This window comes from Myxine glutinosa, chromosome 1 (assembly GCF_964187855.1).
Source record: "Myxine glutinosa chromosome 1, kmMyxGlut1.1, whole genome shotgun sequence".
Classification (NCBI taxonomy): domain Eukaryota; kingdom Metazoa; phylum Chordata; class Myxini; order Myxiniformes; family Myxinidae; genus Myxine; species Myxine glutinosa.
The window spans coordinates 234350772-234372943 of record NC_136261.1 but is presented as its reverse complement, the minus strand read 5'-3'; the positions used below and the strand labels follow the sequence as shown (position 1 = coordinate 234372943).

General features: G+C 46.6%; 1 protein-coding gene across 1 annotated transcript in view; it reads left to right on the top strand.

Moving 5' to 3' along the window:
* The window catches only part of ABITRAM (actin binding transcription modulator), a 120626-nt gene that overhangs the window by 60954 nt on the left and 37500 nt on the right, over positions 1 to 22172 (top strand). The gene's annotated exons all lie outside the window — the stretch shown is intronic.

Below are 22172 nucleotides of genomic sequence, written 5' to 3'. Positions count from 1 at the left end.
GAAGATCCGCATCTCTATTAGCACAGCGGAAGCTCAAGGCAGACACCATTTAATTATGTGTATTGCTGCGTTGTGCAAATGGATGTTTTGAAAAGGGTGTGTGACGTCACTACTTGCATTACTCCGACTGACTAAATTCTGGTCTACAGAGTGTGTACAACAAGCAGAACATCCATGCTGAACAATGAAGTAGCGGTAGCTGCCACAGAACCGTCCTAGTCTGTGGGATGTTATTTGGCAGTATGGAGTTGACTTCTTGGGGTCATGTGACGTGAGGAATGGTGGCAGTGGGGGATGGTTTTGGTTTTGGTTCAAAAAGGGTTTTGCACTTTTAAAACACATTGTGGAAAAATATGGAACTTCTGACTGCCATACATGAACGTGTAATGCTGTTTGTACTAAGTCGATATTAACATTTTAAGGGCCGTGCGGACATGGTTGCCAAGGCTAATATGGATGTATCAGCAAGAAGATCACGTGATGATACTTTGGCATCACAGTCATGGCGATCATAATCCAGTACAAACTAGAGTATGTTATTACATCAGGCAGGTCATGCCGATTTAGCGTCGTGCAAGCATGATTCCTGCATGCTTTTGGCACAGTGCAATCTTGCTGGTAGAGATTTGGCCGAATGGTCAGTTTTCAAATTAGATTGTGTGACTTTTTTTTAGTTGTTCCATGATGGTGAAATTATCCATTCAAAGATTATGGGCAATGAAAGTACTCCAGCCAACGCTGCTAATATGTTTTTAAAGAACATGTGACACACATTTTTCATCATTATCACCAACAAGGATCAATTCTTCATTGCCCTACACTCACAAAGCGAAAAGCAGGGTTAGGCATTCAGTTGCGTACATCCGTGTGTGTCTGCATTTTCAAAATCCATTTTCTCAGCAACCGTTGGTCCGATTGACATAAAATTTTACCGTAGGAGCGCCTCCGCCTATATAAATTTTTATTCATAACTATGATGTCATAGGTCACATGGTACGGACGCCATTTTGGAAAACCGTTACACCTCTATATCTCCCAAAACTGCTCAATGGAAAAAATTGAAACAAGGTTCATTGTCGAGTACTCCTCATGTGGCATAAGATATGTTGATGATGTCATCGGTGCCTTCATTATGAGGTCATAATTCAACAAATACAACACTTGATCTGATCAGTACGGAAAAAAAAAATTCTCTGTAACAGTTAGTCCGATGGACACGAAATTTTGACCATAGGAGCACCTCCTCCTGTAGAATTTTTAATGATAATTATGACGTCATAGGTCACGTGGTACAGGCACCATCTTGGAAAAAACGAAAAACGTTGCACCTCTATCTCCAAAACCGCTCCATGAATTTTTTCTAAACGTCACATGGAATGTTTTTTTAAACGTCACTCATTGTAAAGAACTCCGCATGTGGAATAGGTGTTGTTAACGATGACGTCATTGGTGCCTTAATTATGGATCAATTCTTCATTGTCCTGCACTCGCAAAGGGAAAAGCAGGGTTAGGCATTCAGGTGCGTACATACATTTGTGTCTGCATTTTCAAAATTCATTTTCTCGGCAACCGTTGGTCCGATTGACATAAAATTTTGTCATAATTCAACAGGGACAACGCTTGATCTGATCAGTTTGAAATTTCTTGAGCGTGATCTGCGCCAACAATTATGTTGGAGAATATAAATTTATGATGTCGGCGCTCATGTGGTCTGGCAACCATATTGGATCAAAAAAAACGTTCAAAAACAAAAGAGTTGGCTCGAACCAAATTGACTGCGCAGGGTAAGTATTCTATGAATACCATCTAGTTTTAAAATTAGTTCTTATTTATTTATTTATTTTTCATGATGGGATGTATGCTGCCATTTGTCTAAGGATGCCATGCAGGTAGATTGAAAATTGCAGAATAGCATTTACTTGTATTTTTGCTACCATGGTAGCAAACTAAAGAATGCAATGGATTGAACACTGCCCTGTTGTGTTTGGATCAATGTCTATATTTGGGCTACTTGAAAAGCGCTATACAAAATAAATGAATTATTATTATTATTATTATTATTATTATATGGTGGTTGGTGTGCAGCCACCCGGCTGATGGTTGCATCATTTTCAGTGGGCGAGTCTGCCGCTGATGCACGCCTCTCTATAACCAGTTATCTGGTACTCATTTTGCTGAACTCAGAAGGATGACAGGCTGAGTGAACCCCACCTGGCATTAATTCAATGGGATTTGAACTCAGGACCTTAGGATCCCAAGCCCGCCGCCCTAACCATTAGTCCAACACCAGGTATAATGTCTATATATGACTGTATGAGTGTGGCATGATAATGAACATGAGCTTGGTTTAATCAGGAAGTCTGCATTACCGTAGGTCTAAGACTCTAGGTCTAAGTTGCGATAAGTCCAATGTCTAACAAAACATGCTGACCTGGCACATCCCAAACTCGATTCCAATTCTGTTGCACATCACGCCGGAAAGAGCTTGGCGAGTAAGGGGTATGTTCATCACACGTTGTATGTTCATATTTTTCAGTAAGTGGTAATTCGCTTGGCACGTTTGCAGAACTATCTTTAATATTTGATACCGCCGAATTCCGGATTTATGTGAATTACTATTCAGGTCATTTCTTATTAATGTTTATTCTATTAAAGGTTGTTGTGGTTAAATGGTTAGAAGCGCTCCTGGTAACAACGCGACCGGAAACGGGATCGGGAACTGGAAGAAAAAAGGAAGACAAGGTCGGGAGAGAAAAGCGGCCATCATCTTCGACCAGCTCCGACGCGAGTCAAGTCGCCCTTTACCTGCTGTGGAACGCTGAGTTGGAAAAGCCCGTCTGGCGAGAGGAGTTACCTGCGCGGGGTAATTCCCTGTTACGTGTCCGGTTGCCGTGGGTTCCTGGACGGAACCAAGCGTCCGGCACAGTTCGCCTCAACGTCTACGCGAACGAGTACAGGTGGCGCCTGGGGCTTCGCGCGCTTGGCGAGCCGATCACGGGCTCCGACCTCGGTGGCTTGCCGAGAAGGGGTCCGCTGCAGCAGCTGTTCCCGTCACGGGACGTGCACGTTTGGAGCACGTCAGGAAGGTGTCTGTTCAACCGCCCGCGTGCGGAGATCGAGCTACTGAGGCGCAGGGTCGCCGCGAACATCGCCATCCTAGTCGACCTTGTTCGGCCATTGACTTGAGATCGCGATTCGCCGGCGCGAATCGACCTTCACCGGGGTCGGGAGGGGCCCAGAGACATTGTGAGAGACATTGACCATTGAGGGTGCCGTAAGTAGGGGGCAAGGTGGGAATATATAAGATGGCCATCTTCGAAGTATTGTAGGAATGCATATGGAGGATTGAAGTATTGTGTTGTTGATGATTCTACTCAGGGGTGAATATATTGTTGATTGATCCGGATCCTTGGTGTGGTTTCCTTATTGATTTGGATTGTTTCCTTCGTTGGTCCACTGGAGGGTTTACTTAGTATTGATTGCGTTACGAAAGCGTATAAATCATATATCTTTCTGGCGGGGTTCCTCTTAGGGTCCGGGGGGTCACCGAGACCAGGTGGGACCACGTAAAAGAATTGGGGGCTCGTCCAATTGAATCGTCCGGGATCTAAAATTGTATAAAATAATAAAATAATTTTTTTATTAATTAAAATTAATTAATTAATTATTAATTGGTTAAAAGTATAAGATTCCCTGAATTTAGTCTGGTAAATTTTTGGGAAATTGTGGTAAAGTCTTGGGGGAAGGTTAACAGGTGTTAACGATAGTCACCATGGCGTTTGTTGCACAGAACTTTGCGGTAACCCCTAGTGAGGCACAGTTCCGAGCGTTACTAAAATCGGACCTCTTGAAATTGGCCAAACATTTTAACTTGGAGGTCCGAACTAATTTGAGGAAGGCAGAGTTGCAGACCACAGTGATACAGTCTATGGTGGGATTAGGAACATGGGACGAGTTAGCCTGGGAGTGGCTACCCGAAGAACCAGAAGACGTTGAGCTCCGGAAACTGGAGTTGCAATTACGGAGCCAGGAACGGATCAAAGAAGAAGAAAGGAAAGCAGAAAAGGAAAGAGCAGAAGAAGAAAGGAAAGCAGAAAAGGAAAGATCAGAAGAGGAAAGGAAAGCAGAAGAAAGGAGAGAAGAGAAACAAGCAGAGGAAAGGAGAGTGGAACGAGAACTCCAGGAAAGGTTAGAAGGGAGAAAAGCAGAGGAGAGGAGAGCGGCAAGGGAACTCGAAGCAGAGGAGAGAAAAGCCGAAAGGGAGTTAAAGGAACGTGACATGGCGCTTCAGCAAGAAATTAAATTCAAGGAGCTGGATTTAATGAGAGAACGGGGAGAGGTACCACCCTTGCTGACTGGGCCGACACCTAGCCAGAACACCTGGGATGTGGGCAGACATGTGAGGCTGGTTCCACCCTTCAGTGAAAAGGAAGTCGCTAAATTTTTTCCACACTTTGAGAAAGTGGCTCGACAGTTAAACTGGCCGAAGGAGTCCTGGGCCATACTAGTGCAAAGTGTGCTGGTGGGTAAAGCTCAAGATATTTATTCGGCGCTGCCAATGGACCAATGTGCAGATTATGAGGTATTGAAGAAGCACATTCTCAAAGCCAACGAGTTGGTTCCTGAAGCTTTCCGGCAAAAATTCAGGAATGCCAGGAAGAGGGAGAGTGAGACCCATGTGGAGTTTGCCAGAGTGAAAGAAGACATGTTTGATCGGTGGTGTGAGTTAAAAGGAGTCGGGAAAGACTTCGAAGCATTGCGTGACTTGATCCTGGTGGAGGAATTTCAACAGTGTGTCCACGAGGACATCAAAGTGTACCTGCAGGAAAAGAAAGTACCAAAGTTGTGGGACGCAGCCACCATGGCAGATGATTATGCCTTAACACACCGGATAGGGGTCCACAAACCTAACTCCTCGCCTAGACTTCAGCAGGGGAGTTATGGAACACCCGGTGTGGAGAACGACAATACATGGCGGCGGCCTCGAGGTGATTATGGGGACAACTCTGATACCCCAACTGCTCGAAATCAGGGGGCTACGGGCCCAAGACAAACATATTTTCCGGGGGGCCCGAGGCAAACCACGAGTTTTTCCTCCAGGCCTACTTGCGCTTTTTGCAAGAAACCTGGACATGTGATGTCCCAATGTTATGCCCTGAAAAAGGAAAATCAGGAGCGGAGTTCGACTAGTACGACTCCAAATGCAATGGCCATTGTGAGAAATCGCCATCAAAAGGGTTACCAACCATTTATTTCAGAGGGGTTTGTGTCACTGGATGGAGCCTCGACTAACCGGAGACCGGTTAGGATATTGAGGGACACAGGAGCACATCAATCTTTAATGCTTGAAGGCAGCTTGCCATGGTCCGAGGAGACGGCAACGGGGGATCGTGTTCGTTTACAGGGGATCGGTGGCTGTGTTAGTGCTCCACTTCATGTCATCCATTTGGAGTCCGATTTGGTGTCAGGACCGGTCACCGTCGGTTTACAAGCCACGCTTCCTGTAGAGGGTGTATCTGTGGTTATCGGGAATGATTTGGCCGGGGGTCAAGTTTATGGTAACCCGAGGGTTGGTAAAGAGCCCAGCAGGGAAAATAACACCACCCCAGCTCGGGATGGCGACAAAAGTACCAAGTTATTTGTAGGGGGACTGAACTTCAAAACAGAGGAAGAAGTTCTGACCTCTGTCTTCAACAGATATGGGCCGCTGGTGGAAGTGCGGTTGGTAAAAGACAGGGAAACGCAACAGTCAAGAGGGTTCGGCTTTGTCACATTTGCAAGCACAAAAGACGCCAGAGAGGCAGAGAAGAATTGGAATGGCAAGGATTTGGAGGGTCGGACCATAACAGTAGGGAAGGCATTTCGTAGGCGTCGAGAGGTCTACAAGAGAGGACAACTGGGCGGTAGTTTTGGTGGTGGCCGTAGCCGATAGTACTATGGAGGCTCCCAGAGTTACGGCATCTCCCGAAAGAATGATTATCAGAGCACTGGCCGAGAAGGAGACCGCCAGTCAGGTGACTACTGTGACAAGTGGTCCCACCGTAATTATTAGGAGTCCGGAGAAGTTGAAGCACTAAATACGGCGGAGCCGCCGAGCCCAGATTCCTACACGGACTAACCGTGAACTCTACGTTCCTAGAGGCGTCCATGTAGTGAATACTCGGCTTGGCCTCCCGGAAAAAGTGCTATCGAGTTGCTTAACTTTGGCTCTTTGATCCACCCCTTAACCCTCATTCACAAGAAATTCACAGTCAAAGTCAGAGGGTCATGAGATGGAGTTTGGCTTGGCAGGAGTCCAACGGGAAATTGGACATGTAAAGGGCAGGGACAGTGTCGTTGCTGGTGCTTTGTCCAGAGTGAATTACCTTTGGAAATCTCTGGGGGTTTTGTGAAATTTTGTTGCTTTATTTTTGAGATGGGAATTGTTGCCCGGGGGGAACTGATGATTTGGGGTGTGAGTTATCTTGTTTGTATATCAAAGTTGGCCTGCAAAGAAAGTTTTTGCGGTGTTCAAACTTTCTTTCTTTAAGGGGGGGAGTGTTACGAATTCCGGATTTATGTGAATTACTATTCAGGTCATTTCTTATTAATGTTTATTCTATTAAAGGTTGTTGTGGTTAAATGGTTAGAAGCGCTCCTGGTAACAACGCGACCGGAAACGGGATCGGGAACCGGAAGAAAAAAGGAAGACTAGGTCGGGAGAGAAAAGCGGCCATCATCTTCGACCAGCTCCGACGCGAGTCAAGTCGCCCTTTACCTGCTGTGGAACGCTGAGTTGGAAAAGCCCGTCTGGCGAGAGGAGTTACCTGTGCGGGGTAATTCCCTGTTACGTGTCCGGTTGCCGTGGGTTCCTGGACGGAACCAAGTGTCCGGCACAGTTCGCCTCAACGTCTACGAGAACGAGTACGGGTGGCGCCTGGGGCTTCGCTCATTTGGCGAGCCGTTCACAGCCCAGAGGCCGCGATCACGGGCTCCGACCTCGGTGGCTTGCCGAGAAGGGGTCCGCTGCAGCAGCTGTTCCCGTCACGGGACGTGCACGTTTGGAGCACGTCAGGAAGGTGTCTGTTCAACCGCCCGCGTGCGGAGATCGAGCTACTGAGGCGCAGGGTCGGCGCGAACATCGCCATCCTAGTCGACCTTGTTCGGCCATTGACTTGAGATCGCGATTCGCCGGCGCGAATCGACCTTCACCGGGGTCGGGAGGGGCCCAGAGACATTGTGAGAGACATTGACCATTGAGGGTGCCGTAAGTAGGGGGCAAGGTGGGAATATATAAGATGGCCATCTTCGAAGTATTGTAGGAATGCATATGGAGGATTGAAGTATTGTGTTGTTGATGATTCTACTCAGGGGTGAATATATTGTTGATTGATCCGGATCCTTGGTGTGGTTTCCTTATTGATTTGGATTGTTTCCTTCGTTGGTCCACTGGTGGGTTCACTTAGTATTGATTGCGTTACGAAAGCATATAAATCGTATATCTTTCTGGCGGGGTTCCTCTCAGGGTCCGGGGGGTCACCAAGACCAGGTGGTCCCAGGGAGGACCACGTAACACTAACAAAACATGCTGACCTGGCACATCCCAAACTCGATTCCAATTCTGTTGCAGAGCACGCCGGAAAGAGCTTGGCGAGTAGGGGGTATGTTCATCACGTTGTATGTTCATATTTTTCAGTAAGTGGTAATTCGCTTGGCACGTTTGCAGAACTATCTTTGATATTTGATACCGAAGAATGGTTGTAAATGGAGTCTCACCTACAATGGTTCACTAAATCAATGCTGGCTTATACAATGCAATAAAGCTCACGCATATTATGCATAATCCCAGAAGAGTTTTTGGCCAGATTGGTTCAGCCAATCTTATACCACTTTAATGTTTGCTCACAATTTTAGGGAAGATAATCTTATTATTCCACCAATATTTATAGAAATCAGGTTTCTGGATCCATCAATGTCACAATATTTTTTCCATGTTTATCTTGCCAAAAGCTAGACTTTATATTGAGACTGGTGATTTCATTGCTTCACATTGGGGTCAACTTGCTTTTTATTTTTATGCCTCTGCCGACGAAGTCGCCAGAGGCATTATGTTTCCAGGTTGCCCATCCACCTGTTCATGCGTCTGTCTTTTTGCCCGTGCATCCGTCCGTTCCTGACAGGTTTTCTTTACCACGATACCTTAAGAACGGCTGAAGGGATCGAGGTCAAACTTTGTACAAGTATGTATAATGATGTGAATGATGAAGTGATGTCCACTCCTGCATCATCAGATGCATGTGGCTGCCGAAGCATTTTCTTGGCTATTGGGCACAATCCTGGTCGGGGCATCACTCCTACGCAGGATACTCGAATGGCTCATTCATCCCAGTAAGCTGATACTCATTTTGCCGACCTCGGAAGGATGACAGGCTGAGTCTACCCCACCTGGTGTTAATTCAACGACCGACCGGGATTTAAACTCAGGACCCTAGAATCCCAAGCCAACACCCTAACCGTTAAGCCAACACCAATAACGATGTAAAGATGAACTGATTCGATGTTGGGGTCAAGAGGTCAAGAGTCAGGGGTCATGTTAGGTAGAAATTCTGTTAACTGCGTGAACATGTGAATCGGTGCTGGGTTTTTTTACCAAAACTTCGTCAAAGTATATATTACGATACAAAGATGAACTGATTTGATGTTGGGGTCAAGGGTCAGAGGTCATGTTAGGTTTAAAAAAACTGTTACACTAACTTGTGAACTAGTGAAATTTGACTTTGATCAATATATTACGATGCAACGATGAACTGAATAGATTTTGGGGTCAAGAGGTCAAAGGTCAGAGGTCATGTTTAGGTTTAAAAAATCTGTTACCACGCTAACTTGTGAACCAGTGAAATTGGATATTGACCAAACTGATACAAGTATGTATAATTATGTAACGATGAACTGACAATATTTTGAGGTCAAAGGCCAGAGGTCATGTCATGTAAAAATGTTGTTAGATTTGTTGTTAGACATATAGATTTGACCTAAAGTAAGTACATATGTAGAGTTTAGATATTGAGTTCAAATGGTCTTGAGGTGTTCGGCCAAAGACATGATCGTCATGATGAGCTGCTTCCTTCTCTCTCCCACCCACCTTCAATGTTCCTTCTTTTAATCCGCAACGTGTCCTTTAATCTTCAACCTGTCCGTTAATCCACAAATAAAGCCCATATCTCTCTGTCTATTGTAAGGGAGCAACCTCAACAACACAGGATATGTCTGTTTGCACAGTCCAACTGGCAGGGACTTCAATCTACCATCTCACAATATGATTGGACCACCATCAACACAGCATCTGATATTGATTCCACCTGGGAAAACTTTCACAAGAGTCTACCCTCTCTCACGCACGAGTTTATTCCATCCTGTCTACTCCTATACTTTCAAAACTCTCGACCCTGGTACACTGAATCCTGTGGAGAGGCAGTCACAGCCAAGTGGCTAACTTTCTCAGCTTGGAAATTTAACCTGACTGAGGGTAACTTTTGTTCATTCCGTAAGACTCACAACAAGTGTTTGTCCATCGTGAGACAAACCAGAAACCATCATCTTGCAAATCTTGAGGCTTGACTGTCAAAATAGTTTCTCCAAGTCATGGTGGTACATTATCAAGTCTATCTCTGTTGTATGATCCCCCTCCATCCCTTCCCTCACCTTAAATGGCATTACTGCAGACTGTGTGTGAGATAAGACAGAATGTCTAAATTCTGTCTTTGCCTCCAAATCTCGTGTACCCAAACCATCCCATTCTGTCTCCATCTTACTTGCTAGTATCTGCTATGTCTCCATCTAACCCCTCATACCCACAGTCTACTGGTCCTTATATAATTCTCACTCGAGAAGTTAGAGAATGTTGTGTCCAGGTTCGATCCCGCTTCAGCAACATCTCCCAATGGCATCAGTGCCCATGTTCTCAAATTCTGCTCTACCATCCTCCCTTTGTCTGCCCTATTCGATCTGTCCTTTTTGGCCACCACCTATCAGCCTGGAATTTACCAAACATCACTCCTATCTACAAGAAAGGTACAAAAGCAGATGACTATCAAGTACAGACCAGTGAGCTTACTTCCGATTCCAAACAGTCAGGGGATCCATCATTGCCGCTGATGTTGCCTTTTCTTGTTTTGAACAGACAGATCTCTGATCATCAGTTTGAATTCCATCCTGGTCACTCAACTCGGGACATGCTGGTGCTGCTGCTACTCTCTCAGCAATGGTTGGATGTCTTGAGTCACAGTCAAGAGGTCAGGACCATCTCCCTGGACATATCTTGTAGGCATTTGATCGAAACTGCGTTAATTCCTGGATTTATGACTGCCTCCACTTACGTAGTCTACGTATTGTTATTAATGGAACTCTCTCAATCTTTTACTCAGTGGAGGCTGGAGTACCCCAAGGAAGTGCGTTGGGCCCAGTCTATTCCTCCTCTATATAAATGACCTCGCCGATGCTCTGGAAAGCGGTCTCTTCCTTTTTTCAGATGACTCCACATTGTGTCTCAATTACAGTACCACACCCCACTGCGAGACAAACTTTAGCTTCGTCACTTACTGCTGATCTTGAATTGATTTGATGGTAAATGGAACATGTCCTTCAAGCCTGAAAAATATTTTGGTGATTCAAACTGTTGTTACAGAAGGATAGTTATACTAACCACCTGTCTAGTTCCATGGTCAGCGACTGGAAGAGGTTCAGTCTCAAACTTTGAGGCTTTCTGGGCTAACCAGTACATAGCAAAGCTGGCCTCCGAAGCCATCCATAGAATGGACATCCTCTGTCGATCCTAGTCTTTCCTTGGAAAATTAGAGCTACATACAGTCTACAATGCCTTTTTCCTTATCTAAATGTAGTACTGCTCTCTCATATGGAAGCCTGGTGTTGGGTTACCGGTTAAGGTGGCTGGCTCGAGATCTCAGAGTCCTGAGTTCAAGCCACTGTCGTTCGTTGAATTGACACCAGGTGGGTTGACTCAGCCTGCCATCCTTCTGAGGTCGGCAAAATGAGTACCAGCTTACTGGGAAAAATGAGCCATTTGAGTATCCTGCGCTGGAGTGGTGAGGTGACCCATCCAGGATTGAGGCCAAGGTGGCCCTATGCATCTGAAGATGCAAAAGGAGTGGTCTTCTTATTATTATTATTCTCTTATATAGGCTGGTGCCCTACCATCACACCTGTCTTTCCTGGATTCTGTGGAATCAAAAACTCTCAACATTATTGGAATCTCCGGTGATGAGGCCAAAACACAAGGTCTGCTGCTTTCACATCGCAAGCAGGTCGAGATTTTGCGGTTCTTTTGGCGTAAGTTATTTGCAAGCCGCAAGTCCATCCCATAAGTCTGTGTAGAGCCACTACCTCCCCCCTCCCCCCCCCCCCCCCACCTCCTTTTCATGATTATGAACCCTCTTCTCCATTCCCGCTGAGCTGCGCTCGGTCGCCCAGCATGGAGTTTAGGGAAACTAAGTGCTTCACACAGGAATCACACAGCATATGGCAGTCCAGGATTCCTCCTCGCATGAGGCTTTTATAAATAACCACATGCAGGCTCCTTCAGCTAAGCCCGGGTGCCTTGAGTTGCATACTGAGATGGAGAGACTTTGGAACAGAGCAATCCTCAGTGCAGTGCAGTTACTGCAGCCGTACACAGTGTGGCTACCAGGCAGCACCAGCAAGTACGTGCATCAGCACTGGCCTATTCATGCCCCCCAACACCAGCCGGTTAATGGCACCCCATGGGCTTGGTATTAATATTGTTGGCAAAATGAGCATTATTTATGCAAGCGGCATGGTGGAGAAGCATTGCAGCTGCTACGTGCATGTCACACAGAACTACGCTATATCCTGACTACTAGAAGTATTGCACTATATTCTGAATGTGTTGGGCAACAAGAACGGCTCGGATTCTGCGACTATCACTGTACCAAATTTTGGAAATCGGGTGGAATATTGTCCCACTGTGCTTTTGTGGTTCTTCTGGCATAATGTGTAAATAATTTTGTCCATCCTTTCTCTGTTTTAAAAATTGGCACGACCTGTTTGTTACCTTCCATTTCCTAAAAGCATTTACCCACATTTGACTTTGAAAGGACCAATGTGATGGAAATGTTCAGAGAGCAAATTGTACCTTAGTTCATCAAATTTTTGTTTTTTTTGTATACAGGATCGAGGCTCGTCAAAGAGCTAACATTAATCACACAAAAAAAATCAAACAGACACATAAAACATATAATAAGGGGAGCGGTAGACAAGATGGGGAGAGGGGGAGAAGCATACAAACACAACATTTGAGAGCAGGGACATCGAGAGATCTGTGGGAGGGAGAAGGCTTGGGGGTAGGTGGGAGAGGTATAAAACATATAGACACTGCAAGGACTTCCAGGAAAGAAGTTGGAATTTCAAAAAAAAGTGTATCTGGGGTGAATTAGCGGGGGTAGAAAAGATCAAGGTTTTGGATGGGGGAAGATAAGAACTTGGGGGAAGATGGGGGAAGATGGGGGAAGATAAGAACCAACTTGCTTTCGTCTCCTGGAAAGCAAATCCAACGGAAGGAAATCTCATTTCCTTTCACAAAGCCCGAAACAAGTGTGTGTCCACCCTCAGGAGAGCCAGGAAACAATATCTCACCATTCTCAAGACCGAACTCTCTTATCTGTCTCCCTCTTCCAAATCCTGGTGGCGTCTGGTCAAATCTGTTTCTGGTGTTTGTTCCCCCTCCATCCCCTCCCTCAACTCAAACGGCTTAACGGCTGACTCCGCACGTGAAAAAGCTGAATGCCTCAACTCTGTGTTTGCCTCTAAATCTTGTGTCCCAAACCCATCCCTCTCTGTACCCACCGTACCCAGTCGTACCCAGCTGCTCCTGGACTCTGTGTCCTTTCCTCCTGACAAGGTGGAAAAGTTTCTGTCAACCCTCGACTCTGATTCTGCAACTGGTCCTGACGGCATCAGCCCACGGGTCCTAAAATCATGTTCTTCTGCTCTTTCACTCCCTCTTTCTGTTCTCTTCACCCTCTCTTTTGCTCAAGGTCATCTGCCATCTGCTTGGAAATCAGCCAACATCACCGCTTTGCACAAAAAAGGTGCAAAAACAGATCCCAGCAACTACAGACCAATCAGCCTTCTCCCAATTATCAGCAAAGTCATGGAATCCATCATTGCTTCAGATATTAAATCTTTCCTCTTCTCCAATGGCTTGATCTCTGATCATCAAATTGGTTTCAGACCTGGTCACTCTACTCTGGACATGCTGCTTCTGCTTTCTCAACAATGGATGGAGGTCCTCAACGCCAAACAGGAAATTAGAGCTGTCTCCCTTGACATTTCACGTGCCTTCGATACGGTCTGGCACCCTGCTCTGCTCACCAAACTCTCCTCCTTTGGTATCCATGGAAATCTCCACGCATGGCTGGCGGACTTCCTCTCTGGTCGTAGTCCAAGTGTGGCCCTGAATGGGTTTCTCTCATCTCCTCTTCCTGTTCAGGCTGGAGTTCCCCAAGGTAGTGTTCTGGGCCCTGTGCTTTTTCTGGTCTTCATCAATGATCTCTCTGACTCTCTTGAAAATCCTCTCTATCTCTTTGCTGACGACTCTACTCTCTGTCGCTCCATTCCTCATCCCTCAGATCAGCAGTCTGCAGCCTCCTCACTCTCTGCAGACCTGGACAAAATCACAGACTGGTCAAACAAGTGGAACATGTCTTTCAATCCTGACAAATCTCACACTCTTACAATGTCTCTCCGAAAGGACCGACTGGACAACCCTCCCATCTACTTTCTCAACAATCCTCTCCAAGAAGTTCTGTCGCTCAAGCTTTTGGGTCTCACTATCTGCCATGATCTTTCTTGGGAAAACCACATTTCCAAGCTGGCCTCCAAAGCCAGTCGCCGACTGGGCATCCTCCATCGTGCGAAGTCCTTCCTTGGCACACCTGAGCTCCTCACAACATACAAGGCTTTCATCCGCAGCTTAATGGAATACTGTTCCCCCCTCTGGGCTGGTGCTCCTGCCTCACACCTTGCTCGGCTTCACGCTGTTGAGGCCAAAGCTTTCAGAATCGTTGGAATCTCCTGCGATGTAGTCAACACCGAGGGCCTTTCACTCACTCACCGCAGGCAGGTTGGTGGTCTTTCTGTCTTCTACCGACTCCTCTCCGGCCTTGCTCCCCCAGCTCTCTCTGTGCTCTGTCCCCCCAATATTCCTTCAGGTCGCACAAGATCTGCCTGCAACCCTCGTATGGTTAAACTGCCAAAGTCTAGGCTCTCTGCTCACAATCACTCTTTCATTCCCCTTTTCTCCCGCCTCTGGAACAAACTCCCCCACTCCCTTCAATCCCACTCCTCCCTCCAGGTCTTTAAAACAGCTGTTCACCACCATCTCTTATCTTCCCCCATCGAAAACCTTGATCTTTTCTACCCCCGGTAATTCACCCCAGAGTCCTTGCAGTGTTCATATGTTTTATTCCTCTCCCACCTCCCCCCCAAGTCCTCCCGATGTCCCTGCTCTCAAATGTTGTGTTTGTGTCCTTCCCCCTCTTCCCCCTCTCTTTTGTGTCCTTCCCCCTCTCTCCCCATCTTGTCTGCCGCTCCCCTTGTTTTTTGTGTTTTGTGTGTCGGTTTTTCTTTTTGTGTGATTAATGTTAGCTCTTTCACGAGCCTCGATCTTGTATACAAAAAAAAAAAAAAAAGAGATGGTGGTGAACAGCTGTTTTAAAGACCTGGAGGGAGGAGTGGGATTATTAGCGGGGGTAGGTCTCGCGAGATCTTGGAGACGGTGGGAGGGATTTTCGAAGCTCCACACGGTCTCCACGTTTTTCGAAGTTAAGTCTGTTCACAATTGTATTTTGTCGAAACTGTATTTATGTTTCGGTGTGTGAAGTTATTGTGTGCAACATTGGTTGTTTCTCGGTGTTTATCTTTCATAAATTGATCGTCTGTTTGCCGTGTCACGAGCAAGGCCTTTGCCGCGTCGCGAACGATTTGAAATCGAAGTTAAGTGATTGTTCCCATTTGTATTTTCGTTAAAACTGTATTTATTTATGGTGTTGTACGTATATTGTGTCCCGATGAAGATTTTTCGGTGCAAATCTTTCATACCTGTATTGAAAATCGTGTTAATTCGTGTCGTGTCTTGAGGCCTTGTACAGTGTACACTGTACAACCTTGAGGCTTTGTTTTTCTCTCAGCGGTCTGTCGTTTGTGATCCAATAACTTTCGTTCTCTGTATTCCCAGTCTTTTCACTCATAGCCTACTTCCTTGTGTAAATCTCAACTCAAAAAACAAAAAACAAAAACATTTCCTTCTCTTCTCATTCGTTTATTCATTCTTATTCGTTCGTTCGTTCTTCGACCACGTGTTTCTCCCCCATTTCCCCAGATAGTTTTCACTGTTATTAACCTTCAATGTTTACACTTTCCCCTCAAGTTATGTAATCCGTCATATTTTATAACACCTTTTTCTTCTTCTTCTTTAAAAGGCTGCTTTCGACTTGCTCACCAAATCAATTCATCCCAAAAAAAATATCCATCTCCTATAGTGCCTTTTTTCTACATTCCCTAAACTCTCCTGCACTCCATCCTCCATCCAGCGTCCTTAAACGTATTTTTAACTCGAAGGTCACAAGAAACTCATTTTGCAATAAATGTTCGTTTCCCATAAATCGTACACTTTCAAAAATCCAATCTCACCCCTCCCCTCCAAATCTTCCCCATAACCCCTCCCCTCCAAATCTTCCCCATCACCCCTCCCCTCCAAATCTTCCCCATCACCCATCCCTTTCAAATCTCCCCCCTTGCCCCCTCCCTCCTAAACTACCCCCTCACCCCTCCCCGCCAAGACGCCCCCTCGCCCCTCCCCTCCGAGACTCCTCCCTCACCCCTCCCCTCCAAATCTCCCCCATATCCCATCCCTTTCAAATCCCTCCCCTTGTCCCCTCCCTCCTAAACTACCCCCTCACCCATCCCCGCCAAGACGCCCCCTCGCCCCTCCCCTCCCAAACTCCCCCATCACCCCTCCCCTTCAAATCTCCCCACCCTCATTGCTTCTCAATTTCCCCCCTCTCACTCCCCCTCCTCAAAGCGTCCTCCCCGCTTCTTCCCCCTGCCAACTCTCACCTCCATCTCCCCCAACCTTCTGCCTCGCTCTTCCCCCTCCTCAAATAACACCTCATTGTGCCTCACCCAATCACCATCAAACCTTTTGTCCGCCCCATCCTTCCCTTTCTCCGAGCTATTCTGAAATCTCTGACACACCTTCAACAGCTCTCCCTACCTCTTCCACCTCTTCCACATCTTACCCTACCCCTCCTCCCCCCTGTTCTGTATCTGATGCTCCCCCTTCCTCTTCATTAACGGTATGGACCTCAAACATCCGGGGCCTTCGTTCAAACTTAACTGATCTCTCCATACAGGTTGCTTCTGTCAAACCAGACGTGATCTGCTTAACAGAAACTTTCCTCCTTTATGATGTCTCTGATTCTTTAGTATCTCTCCCGGGCTACTCCCTCCTCCGGTATGATAGACCTGAGCCTCGTCCTGGAGGCGGGGTTGCTATCTTTATCAAAAACTCTCTTCCTCACTCGCCCTGCACTGCACTCTCTCCACCTCACCCCCAGGAATACCTCTGGCTACGGCTTCCCCTTCGCTCCCACCTCTTGTTCATATGTGTGTTGTACCGTCCACCAAACAGTGATGACTCCATCTACATCTCGCTGTCTGATAATATGGACCAACTTCTATCTACTCATCCCAACTCTCTCTTCCTCATATGTGGTGATTTCAACTGTCATCATGCCAGTTGGCTGGGTGTGGGTACCTCTCTCACCAGCCATGGCTCCTCAGCAAAGGACTTATGCGACTCACTGGGACTGACACAATCTGTCAATTTCCCGACCCGGATCTCAGTCAACGGAACATCTTCTCTTCTGGACTTGGTTATGACTAACTTCCCTGAAAATGTCTGCTGCTCTTCTTCTGCTCCAATCGGATCATCTGATCATGTCCTTGTTAAAGTGGACATCTCTCTGACCATCCTCAGGGAGCCTGCTCAGTGTCGACGAGTCTGGCATTTCACTCAGGCCAACTGGCACGGTCTTCAAGCAGCCATCAATCATCTGGACTGGTCTCCCATCTCTACCACCTCTGACATCAACTCATCCTGGGAATTCTTCCAAAGTAAATTGCTCTCTCTCATGCACAGATTTATCCCATCTCGTCTTCAGTTGTCATACCCTTCCTCCCGTCCATGGTACACGGAATCTTGTGGTGAGGCTGTTGCCCAGAAACAACTTGCCTTCGTCTCCTGGAAAGCAAATCCAACGGAAGGAAATCTCATTTCCTTTCACAAAGCCCGAAACAAGTGTGTGTCCACCCTCAGGAGAGCCAGGAAACAATATCTCTCCGTTCTCAAGACCGAACTCTCTTATCTGTCTCCCTCTTCCAAATCCTGGTGGCGTCTGGTCAAATCCGTTTCTGGTGTTTGTTCCCCCTCCATCCCCTCCCTTACCTCAAATGGCTACACAGCTGACTCCGCACGTGAAAAAGCTGAATGCCTCAACTCTGTGTTTGCCTCTAAATCTTGTGTCCCAAACCCATCCCTCTCTGTACCCACCATACCCAGTCTTACCCTGCTGCTCCTGGACTCCGTGTCCTTTCCTCCTGACAACGTGGAAAAGTTTCTGTCAACCCTCGACTCTGATTCTGCAACTGGACCCGACGGCATCAGCCCACGGGTCCTAAAATCTTGCTCTGCCGCTCTATCTCACCCTCTCTCTGTTCTCTTCACCCTCTCTTTTGCTCAAGGTCAACTGCCATCTGCTTGGAAATCAGCCAACATCACCGCTTTGCACAAAAAAGGTGCAAAAACAGATCCTAGCAACTACAGACCAATCAGCCTTCTCCCAATTATCAGCAAAGTCATGGAATCCATCATTGCTTCGGATAAGAAATCTTTCCTCTTCTCCAATGGCTTGATCTCTGATCATCAATTTGGTTTCAGACCAGGTCACTCTACTCTGGACATGCTGCTTCGGCTGTCTCAACAATGGATGGAGGTCCTCAATGCCAAACAGGAAATTAGAGCTGTCTCCCTCGACATATCACGTGCCTTCGACACGGTCTGGCACCCCGCTCTGCTCACCAAACTCTCCTCCTTTGGTATCCATGGAAATCTCCACGCATGGCTGGCGGACTTCCTCTCTGGTCGTAGTCAACGTGTGGCCCTGAATGGGTTTCTCTCATCTCCTCTTCCTGTTCAGGCTGGAGTTCCCCAAGGCAGTGTTCTGGGCCCCGTGCTTTTTCTGGTCTTCATCAATGATCTCTCTGACTCTCTTGAAAATCCTCTCTATCTCTTTGCTGATGACTCCACTCTCTGCCACTCCAATTCCTCTTCCCTCAGATCGGCAGTCTGCAGCCTCCTCACTCTCTGAAGACTTGGACAAAATCACAGACTGGTCAAACAAGTGGAACATGTCTTTCAATCCTGACAAATCTCACACTCTTACTATGTCTCTCCGAAATGATCGACTGGACAACCCTCCCATCTACTTTCTCAACAATCCTCTCCAAGAAGTTCTGTCGCTCAAGCTTTTGGGTCTCACTATCTGCCATGGTCTTTCTTGGGAAAACCACATTTCCAAGCTGGCCTCCAAAGCCAGTCGCCGACTGGGCATCCTCCGTCGTGCGAAGTCCTTCCTCGGCACACCTGAGCTCCTCACCACATACAAGGCTTTCATCCGCAGCTCAATGGAATACTGTTCTCCCTTATGGGCCGGTGCTCCTGCCTCACACCGAGCTCGGCTTCTCGCTGTTGAAACCAAAGCTTTCAGAATTATTGGAATCTCCCGCGATGAAGCTATCTCTGAGGGCCTTTCACTCACTCACCGCAGGCAGGTAGGTGGTCTTTCTGTCTTCTACCGACTCCTCTCCGGCCTTGCACCCCCAGCTCTCTCTGTGCTCTGTCCCCCAAATATTCCTACAGGTCGCACAAGATCTGCCAGCAACCCTCTGATGGTTAAACTGCCGAAATCTCGGCTCTCTGCTCACCTTCACTCTTTCATTCCTCTTTTCTCCCGCCTCTGGAACAAACTCCCTCACTCCCTTCAATCCCACCCCTCCCTCCAGGTCTTTAAAACAGCTGTTCACCACCATCTCTTATCTTCCCCCATCCAAAACCTTGATCTTTTCTACCCCCGCTAATTCACCCCAGATCCATCTTGTTTGAAATTCCAACTTCTTTCCTGGAAGTCCTGGCAGTGTCCATATGTTTTATACCTCTCCCACCGCCCCCTTCCCATGCCCCCCCCCCCCCAAAGCCCTCGCCCTCTCTCAGATCTCTCGATGTCTCCATGTCTCTCGGTCCCTGCTCTCAAATGTTGTGTTTGTGTCCTTCCCCCTCTCTCCCCATCTTGTCTACCGCTCCCGATGTTATATGTTTTATGTGTCGGTTTGTCTTTCTGTGTGATTAATGTTCGCTCTTTCACGAGCCTCGATCTTGTATACAAAAAAAAAAAAAAAAAAAAATTGAAGGTCGAGTACATACAAATTTTTGTATACAAAGGTCGAGGCTCATGGAGGAGCTAGAACATAGAACGGATCAGGACGTAACAGGACAAAATGAACAATAGAAAGATGGGGGACACAAAAACAGGAAGGCTGAGGGATGAAATAGAGGGAAGCGGATGAAAAAGGGATAAGGGGAAGAATGAGGAAAAAGTTGAAATTTGGAAAGAGGTGGGCTTGGGGAAGGTTTAATAGGGGCAGGAAAGTTAATGGTTTACACAGGGTAGGGAAGATCAAAATATATATTACACAGGCAGGAAAAAGTAGGGACGAATGAGTGGAGATGAGCAGAAAGCATGGGGATATCAACTAATTGAAGAACAATGAAACGAATTCAAAGCAGTCAGCATTAGGTTTATGAAAAGGAAGTCAAGTTGTCAACTTTGAGTTTTCTATTGCAGTTGTTGACTGGATGGATGAGGGAAGTGTAGTTGACGTAGTAAGTCTTGACTTTCAGAAGGCATTTGATAAGGTACCACATAGAAGTTTGTTTGCTGAGGTGAGGGCTTGTGGAGTGGCTGGTCAGGTATAGCTCACTGAATTAGTGATCGGATGTAAAGAGTGGCTGTGAGTGGGAGGATGTCTATCTGGAAGGATGTAAGTAGTGGGGTAACTTCAGGGATAACTTGGGGGCTTTGCAGACAGGGTGGAAGAACGTGAAAATACAAGATGTCGCATGTAGAAATGTCACATATTATTTCTGAATGACCTTTGTTGTATACAGAGTCGAGGTTTGTGGAGGAGCAGGAACGCAGAATGGACCAGGACATAACAGAATGAAAAGAACAATGGGCAGAAAGGGTGAAATGGGTGGGAACGCACCAACAGCAGAGCAGAAAGACAAAACACGGGGAGATCTGGAGGAGGAAAGGAATGAAAAGGGATGGAGAAGGACACAGGAGGTGAACATCGAGGTTTGATGGATTTTCATGTGGTGACGAGCTTTCTGTCAGCTGTTGGGCGGTTTCCCTCAATGCTGTGTGAAAAATCACATCTGTAATCTCATCGCATTTGATTGGCGACAGCTACTATTCAATTGACGCAGCAGCAAATGACAAATGCCGTCCCATCTTGTCAGCATTATTGACCCGCGAAATGTAGGATATTTCTCATTGGTTGACTGGCATTACGTAACTGAGAGCGGAAGGGAAATTAAAGAGAAAGGGAAAACTGATGAAGAAGCAGAAATGTAACAAAAAACCAACAATTTGATGTATTCTATATATTTATTTATTTTTCTTTGTGCTGTGCAAGAGCCAAGATCAACAAAAAAGAACAATTGCGCTACGGGCCCAAGTTTAGGCATTGCTTTCATTGCAGGGGGTGGAGCAGACATTGAAAAATATGTGAGCTAATGGAGTTGTCGGATAGTGTGAATGAGTTACAATGAATCGCAAGGCCACTGCTGCTCACGGCAGTGCTACGGCCACATTGTGCTGTGATATGCAAAGTGAGGGAATTGACAAAGTGTTGCCTGTTTCACCTTCTCATCTGAGCCCGTGATCCTGGATACTCATTTGATTTGTCCATCCATCGTCTGCTAATGTCATGAAAATGTTGTACCACACCATGATGGAATTTTCCTAACAAGCTCTCCATTGATTGACCTTAATTTCCCAATTTTTAATGACAAGAATGGCAAATTGTTTTGCACTGCACATGTGTTCATTAAATTAAAGGTTAATCGCCATTAAAGATTCATCGCCACAACACTTTGTAGGATAACATCTTTTTACCACACAGTAGCCTGGTGTTGGTTTAGCGGTTAGGGTGCCGGCTTGGGATCTTGGGATCCTGGGATCCAGGGCTAGAATCCCGGTCGATCGCTGAATTAACACCAGGGGGGTTGACTCAGCCCGTCATCCTTCCGAGGTCGGCAAATTGAGTACCAGCTCACTGGTAATTCCCTGTGTGTAGCAAAAGGCGACGAACAGCGTTGGGGGGGGTTGACTCAGCCCGTCATCCTTCCGAGGTCGGCAAATTGAGTACCAGCTCACTGGTAATTCCCTGTGTGTAGCAAAAGGCGACGAACAGGGTTGGCGGCAGGAAGGGCATCCGCCGTAAAACTGCTTCAAAAAGGGGACCATGGTGCCCAAAAAGGCTCTGCAGGGAAAAAAGGCCTTTAAAGGTGGGGTCTTTTTTTTTTGTATGTGTTCATTAAATATTGTTACATGGAGGAGGAATCCATCTAGCTAGAATGTGGTAAGTGTCACATGGTCTGTGTTTTGAGTAGGTTATACAATACCATTTAGCAGGTACCTGTCAGAATAAGTCATCTTCTTACAGGTGACACTGAGGAGACAAACACATGTAATTTATAGATGGGATAGTCAGGGTAATATTGTATAGATGGGATAGTCAGGTTGATGCCTCTTGTTTGCGGGCGGGGCTATGTGAGGACCTCTGGTCACAAAAAGGCAGTGGGAAAGCGCTACCTGCTCTAAAGGGACTGTCACAGTCTGGCCGGTGTTTGCAAGCCATGGTGGCGTAGTGTGCTGTGGAGCCCCAGAAGAGGAGAAAGACCTTTTTTTATTGGGGCCACCCTGTGGGCGTGGGTGGGATGACCCAGAAGATGGCACCTTCCACAATAGCTGGCA